A 7399-nucleotide genomic window follows, 5' to 3' on the forward strand; every position below is an offset into this window, starting at 1 on the left:
GGGTGCTGACCTTTTTCCCCTGAACTAGGTGAATGATACATGTTTGACTGATTAAAGTAAGCTTGTTAACCCATTTTGAGTTGCTTTCCTTTAACAAAGCAGATCCAAGAACCTGTGTTGGCAGTAAACCCTGAGGATGCTTGGGGTGCTTGCTGCTATAGAGGGGAAGCTATGAATATGAAATATGAGATGTGGTGTCAGGCAATGTAACTGTGTTCCTCAGTTTCCCCATCTGCAAAATCAGCTGGAGAAGGAATGGCAAACCATTCCAGGATCTTTGCCAAGAAAACCCAAATGGGGTCATGAAGAATCAGACAAGTCTGAAACAATGGAGCAACAATCCTGAGATCCAAAGAGGTTGTATACCATCTCCAGGCTATACTGAAGGTCACAAGGGGTTTAAGGAACGAAGATTTATTCGAATCCAAGTCAGGTCAACAGGCATTGATGAAGTGCTTCCTGGCTGTAGAGGCAAGGCTGGAGGACCACATAGACATGTCATTAAAATGACCTGAGGTTCAACTCAAGTTCATATGAAGCCTCTCTTCCTGTAACCTGGACCTTGAAAGCTTTTGAGGTCATATTGTCCCAGATGCACATCACCTTTTACAAATGCATTTCTTAGTAAATGACTTCTAGAGACCTAACTGGTCTCTCCTTATTTTCATCTCTAAAGTTGGTTCACATTTAAATTAGTTTCACATGGAAGTCCCCTGGCTTACTTATATACTGACTTCAATGATTTAAAAGTGATGGTGCGGGGAGGATCCCCTGAGAAATTTGAAATTTTCATTTGGAAACTGATTATTTTGAAAAGAAATGCAGTTGATAAGGTTTAGGGAAATGAGTGCATCAGAGTTTGCAGTCCCCCATTAAAGGTATGCAGACCTTCTGAAGAAGCCATTTTCAGGAGACATTCAGTAACAGAATTATAGATGGTTCTATCTGAACCCAGGGCTTTGAAGACGGTCACTGGATGAAACCATTATCCTCAGTCACTCTGCACTAAAGTTGACATCTGTTGAATGACTGGGAGAGACATATCTTGGTTACGTCCAACTCACGGGGGGAGGTCAATATTATACTTAGGATAGAGCCTATGGTCTTCAGAACATACTTGATGAGTCCCAGATGTTCTAACAATCCTGGATTACTAAGGAAAGCAAATAGAAGGAATGGGTTCTCTTAGGAAATTTAAGAGAGGGTTGGGCTGGTTTGGGACAACTAATTTGCAAAGAGGAAAGTAAAGGTCTGAATGCATTTCTGAAGAAGTGTGAGAGTCCTAAGCTGTAGAATTATACAGATTAATGTCCTTTTCACAGGCTAGGGTTTGCAAAGCGCTGACTCCAAAGTGGGCCGTGAATATACTTTGTCTTTCTAGCTCAAGGAAAGAAGTGGGCCTCATCATTAGGCTCAAATTAATGCTCAATATTCTCTCCCTTCTTGTTTTTCATTGGTTAATGAAAAACATCTATATCATTGCTCTTAAATATTTTGACCTGTCCCTGTACATATCTGTCACTTTTGTTTTACATTGGCGAAAAGCAGAATTAATGCATTTAGTTAACAAACATTTATTATACGTCAACTGTGCCCACAGCCCTGTCAAAAGTATTGGAAGAAACACAAAGAAATAAAAGATATTGTCCTTGTTCTCAGGGACTTTGTATGTGTAAGCAAAAAACAAAACCAAACAAACAAAAATCCTGACATGTTCCTTGCCCTTAAAAGTTTACAACCTAATTAGAGATACAATGACATATGTGTGTAGACGCTGAATGAATGCTACTAGATTGTAGAGGATAGGTGCCAAAATGAGTAAAGACAGAATCTAAGAATTTTAGAGGTGAAAGGAACCTTAGAACTACATTAAACAACTTGTACTTTTATAGCATTCCCCAGAAGTGGTCATTTGGCCTTTGCTTTTGAAGACTGCTAGTGAGGGAGATCCCACTGCCTCATAAAGCAGTCCATTCCATGTTTGGACAGCTCTAAATTGCAAGAAAATTTTCCTGAAATCTGGGGAAAATCTTCCACTTATAACTTTCATCTGTTGCTCGTAGTTGTGTCCTCTGGGTCTGAAAAGAATAAGTCTGGTCTTTCTTCCACAACTATCATGTCAATTCCTAAAGCATACCTTCTTCAGACTTCTTATCCCTAGTTTCTTAAACTGATTTCTCTATGGTGTGGCTTCCATCACTATCCTCATCATCCTCCTATAAAATCACTCTTTTTTCAATGACCTTCTTAAAGTGTGATGTCCAGAACTGAACAGAATTGTTCCTATGGCACAGGACAGCATGACCTTCACTTTCTTTGCTAAAAATATCATGGCTGTTAATGCAGAGTAAAGGCAAGTTAATTTTCACCTTTTTTTGGCTGCTATGTTAGTGTACTACTGATGACTTAGGTTAAGGTTGAAGGTCACTAAGATCTCCAGTTCCATTTCTTATTTTTAGTTGTATCTCCCCCATTCTGTACTTGTACAGTTGATTTTTTTAAAAAGTCTGAGTGTAATGCTCGCTCTCTCTTCTTTTGTATATATACATATATGTACACACACATATATACATATATGTATGCATGTATTCAGCTTATTATATTTGATCCACTATATTAGCCTGTCAAGGTCTTTTTGGATTTCTGTGAAGCCTTTTCCGATTTCCCCTACTTGTTCTGTCTCTCATCCTCATCAAATTATTTTGAATTTTTCCTTCCTCTCTATGTGGTTTTTTTTTGCTTTTTGGAGGGCAGTTGGGGTTAAGTGACTTGCCCAAGGTCACACAGCTAGTTTTGTGTTAAGTGTCTGAGGCCAGATTTGAACTCAGGTCCTCCTGACTCCAGGGCCAGTGCTCTATTCACTGCGCCACCCAGCCATCCCTCTCTCTACCTGTTTTTATCCCTCTAGTAGATTGTAATCTTCTTGAGGGTAGGAATAATTTCATTTTTTATTTTGTGCCCCTAATATCTATTACAGCACCCTGAATTTAGTAGATCCTTGATAAATATTTGTTGAATTGAATTAACTATTCAAAATATTAGCTATCCCTCTCATTTGTATTTCATATGAAACGTGATAATCTTACAACTTAGTCTCCCAACTAGGTTTTTTTAAACACTTGTTTATTTTATTTTTGATTTATGGGAAAAAATAAGCATTTCTATAACATACTATAATAAAAAAAAGTGATTGCACATGAAATGGCAAATTTATTATGTATAACTTGCAATTCCTTTTAAATATATAATAAAAATATCATGTAAATTTCCTTTTTTTCTTCCCTCTTTCCCGTCCCACCCTTGAAAAGGCTCTCATTAGACACAAATAGTTGTAAATATGTAAAATTATTCTATACCTACTTCAATTTATCAGTTCTTTCTTTGGACGCAGATAGTGCCTTTCTTCATACGTCCTTTATAGTTAATCTAGATAAAATGACTTATTTACTCACAGTTATTTTTAAAATCATTTTAAAAGTGATATTGCCATTACCGTTCTCTTGGTTCTACTCATTTCACTCTTTATTATTTCGTGAAAGTCTTTCCATGTTTTCCTAAGATCACTTAGCTCGTCATTTCTTCCAGCACAGTCGTATTCCATCACAATGACATACCACAACTTGTTTAACCGTTCCCCAGCTGATATTGATAAAAATGTTGAACAGCATAGAACCAAGGACAAAACTCCACTGGAAATCAGAGAAATTCCCGGAAGAAAAAGCTTCATCGAGAACTTCGAGGACTCTCCTAAGAATCCTAGAAATCAACAAAGGGACAAAGATGAGAAGGCTATGGTATAATTAATCAGATATTATGGCTTTCAAAAGAGGAGAAGCTATAAGAAATAGATAGCACAGTAAATGCAACAAAGAACATTTATCATGAGCCTACGAAGACAAGAAGAAAAGCAGCTGAATTGGAAAAATCTTTGTATCAGATTCCTCAGATGAGAAATTGGTAGTCAAGATATATAACTAATTAAGTTACATATGTGTGTGCATATACATAGATAGGTGTATATATACCTATTTATCTATAAAGCCCGAAGCCATTACCCAATAAAAACATTTTCAATGCATATGAATAGTCCTCAAAAGAAATGCAAACTATTAATGACCACATGAAAGAATGTTCTAAGTCACTAATAATAATTGTGCAGATCAAAACAACCCCGAGGCTTCATCTCACATCCTATTTATGGACAAAGATGATCATAATAACAATAATAGTCAACAGTTATAGAGTATGTACTGTATACCAGGCACTGTGCTAAACACTCTGAAATCATCATCTCATTTGGTCCTCATAACAGCCCTGGGAGGTGGGTGTTAATATTATCTTCATTTTATCAATGAGGAAACCTAGGCAGTTAAGTGATTTGTTCAGGGTCACACAGCAAGGAAATGTCTGAGGTTGGATTTGAACACAGGTCTGTCCCACTCCAAGTCTGGATCTCTATTTGCTATACTACCTAGCTGCTACATGAAAAGTGGGAATAGTCAAAGTTAAAGAGTTTGTGGGAAGAGAGATGAAATAGTTCATTGTTGCTGATGCTCTGAATCAGTACAGCCATTTTGGAAAGCAATGTGGAATTATGCAAAGAAAATGTAAATAAAACATCTGTACTCTTTGACCCAGAGACTCCACTACTAGACTCATACTCCAAGGAGGTCATTGATAAGAAGAAAGCTCCCATATACACCAGAATGGTATTTATAGAAGCACTTTTTATGGTAGCAAAGAATTGCAAACAAACCAGATTCCCATCAGTTGTGAAATGACAAAAGAAATTGTGATGCATGAATGTAATAGAACATTGCTATGCCTTAGAAAATGACAAATATGATGATCACAAGAAGCATGGAAAGATTTATACAATCTGATCCAGAGAGACTAAAAGGAACTGAGTCAAGAAAAAAATGACAACAATGTAAATGAAAAGAATAACCACAAAACAATCAAATGTGAATGTTGAAAAATTACCAAGAACAATCATAACTCAAAAGAAGAGAAATGAGATGGCACTCCTACCACCCCCTCTGCATAGGAAGGAGATCTACAAGTGTGGTATATTGCACATATTTTCAGACTTTTTTGATTTATTGATCAGCTGATTTTTTTTCTTCTGTTTTTAAATAAGAAAATATTGTTGTATAGGATGGCTCTTGGGGAGAGGGAAGAGGAGGGATACTGAGAGACATTTTGGTGGTGTAAAAAATAAAACATAATAATTTTTTAAAAAAAGATTCTATCATTTGCAAGATAACTAAGCACAGAAGACACAAAGATAGAGTCCATGCTCTCAAAGAGCTTACGCTTTGCAGGAAGATACAAACAAGGAAATAGAGGTAAGCATGGGACAGCAAGAAGAACACTTATCTTCTGGAGTCACGGCATCTGCATTCAAATCCCACTTCTGACTCTTACTAAATGTAAACTGGTACAAGTAGCTTGGCCTGTCTTGGTCTCAGTTTCTCCACTTGTAAAATGAGGGGATTGAACTAAATGGCCTCTGGAATTTCTTTCTAAGGTGGGATCCTAAGTAGATGCAGCCCATGACCTACAATCAATATTTATATAATTTAGAGTCAGTCTTGGGGCTTTCTCACAAGTCTTTCCTTGGCTCATAACCCAAACCAATGTCTTTCCTGGGAACCATGGAACCTTGGCTCAATTTTCCCCTTCTCCCTCCAGGAGAATGGGTCCAGGAATGCAAATGGAACCTCTGACCTTTTTTTCCCACTAGGTCAGACCCAGAAACTACTCCACTATAACCATCTCTGGGTCTTATTGGTCTCCAGTAGAATGTAATCTCCATGATAGCAGGTCTTACTTTTTGTTTCATCTTTGCGCCCTTAGAACTTAACATGGGTGCTTAAAAAATACTTCTTGGATTGAATTGGATGGGATTGGATTGGATCCTCTGGGGGAAGACCATTTGGATAAACAGCCCTTCCTTCTCTAAGGAACCCAAATCTGCTTTGATGATCTTGTTTCTTTTGAACTCTTCTCTCTTTGAATCTCTAATCTCTTTGTTATCTCTGTCCTTGCCCTTTTAAAGTCTGAATCTATGGGTATTGCTCAAATTCACAGTAGTCAAGACCCAATCTATCATCTTCAATGAATTGATGTGCAGGAAGGTGAAGACCCATAAATCATCAAGGGAATGGCATCAGTGATCTCAATGCCCATGTCTATCAAGGAGACCTAAAGTTCCATATGTAATGTCAGTGAGGATGCCCACATCTTCCATAGGGAGATATCTTACAAATCAAAACAAAGGCCTTTTCCTCTTACCTTGTGGTGGGGAGAACAGTGAAAATTCAGAATTCAGGTTTGGAAAGCAAGGAAACTAGTTTCAAGTTCTGCAATTAATTCACATTGCAAATTTAGGTCAGTTCCTCTCTATGGGTCTCAGTTACCCTGTCTGTAAAATGAGTAGTTGAGCTGGATGTTCTCTAAGTTAGATTTTATGTGCATGCATGCACTCAATATTGTGCTCCCAATGCCCAATGCAAAAGCCTCCCACCTCTTGAATGGGGTCTGCCCTTGGGAGGGGCATGGCTCAGTGTGAAAGCTGTAGGTACACTCTCAGTGCCAAGGAATAAATTTTGCAATAAGCAGTATGATTGTGGTTGTGTGACTTTGTAAAAGCAGTGAATGACCAGCGGGGAAGGATTATGAAGCAGTTCTGGTCTTGTCCAGGAATGGAGGGGATGGGTGGCCTGCCTTTCCGAAGGCTCTCTCCTCCTCCAAGGCACTAGGTTCCTAGTAGCTCTGGCAAAGGGGATCTGCAGAGACATGTATAGGATCTCTGTTGCACGTACTCCTTCCTACTGACTGTCCAACGCTCACATATGGCATTCCCTCATCCAACCACCCGCAAGCCAGCCTTTAGACCCGCCATGCAGCGGAAAGAACATCGATTCCTCTTTGGTGTCCTTTGTCTTCACCCTGTCCTTCTACCAAAACCTGCTCCTTCCCTCTTCCTAAATTATGCTTAGAAACCCCCAGGGAGTTTCCCCTCTAAGCTAACTCGCCTCTATCCAGTCTACTTACCTTGGCACTCCCTCCTCCTGAGACCCTGGGACTTCTAAGCACACATCGTGTCTAGCTGCTCTTATCATATCCTTATCCTGTGCATCATGGGCATTTGTTTGTCATTCCTCACTGATGACTGCCTTCCACCCCATCCAGCTGCCATGTGCTGTAGGACTCTGCACCCGCTTTGTGGAAATACCCAACTCTTCTTGGACCAGACTAGTCCAAGAGTGAGCCTGCTCTGGGCCAGCCAGGAACTGTCATAAAAGCCTTTGTATCCAGAGAAAGAACTGACAAATAGAAGTATGTATAGAATGATTTCACACACACACACACACACACACACACACACACACAC

General features: G+C 39.0%; 1 long non-coding RNA gene across 1 annotated transcript in view; it reads left to right on the forward strand.

The window, feature by feature from the left end:
- Positions 1-7399, forward strand: part of LOC138163997 (uncharacterized) — an 87783-nt gene that overhangs the window by 60617 nt on the left and 19767 nt on the right. The window contains exon 2 of the long non-coding RNA XR_011168972.1: positions 7198-7344. This is a non-coding gene — a long non-coding RNA (uncharacterized lncRNA). The remainder of the gene's footprint in view (positions 1-7197; positions 7345-7399) is intronic.

Source organism: Petaurus breviceps, unplaced genomic scaffold (genome assembly GCF_028583685.1).
Source record: "Petaurus breviceps papuanus isolate PSGF00001 unplaced genomic scaffold, PetGlider_PUasm1.0 189, whole genome shotgun sequence".
NCBI lineage: Eukaryota > Metazoa > Chordata > Mammalia > Diprotodontia > Petauridae > Petaurus > Petaurus breviceps.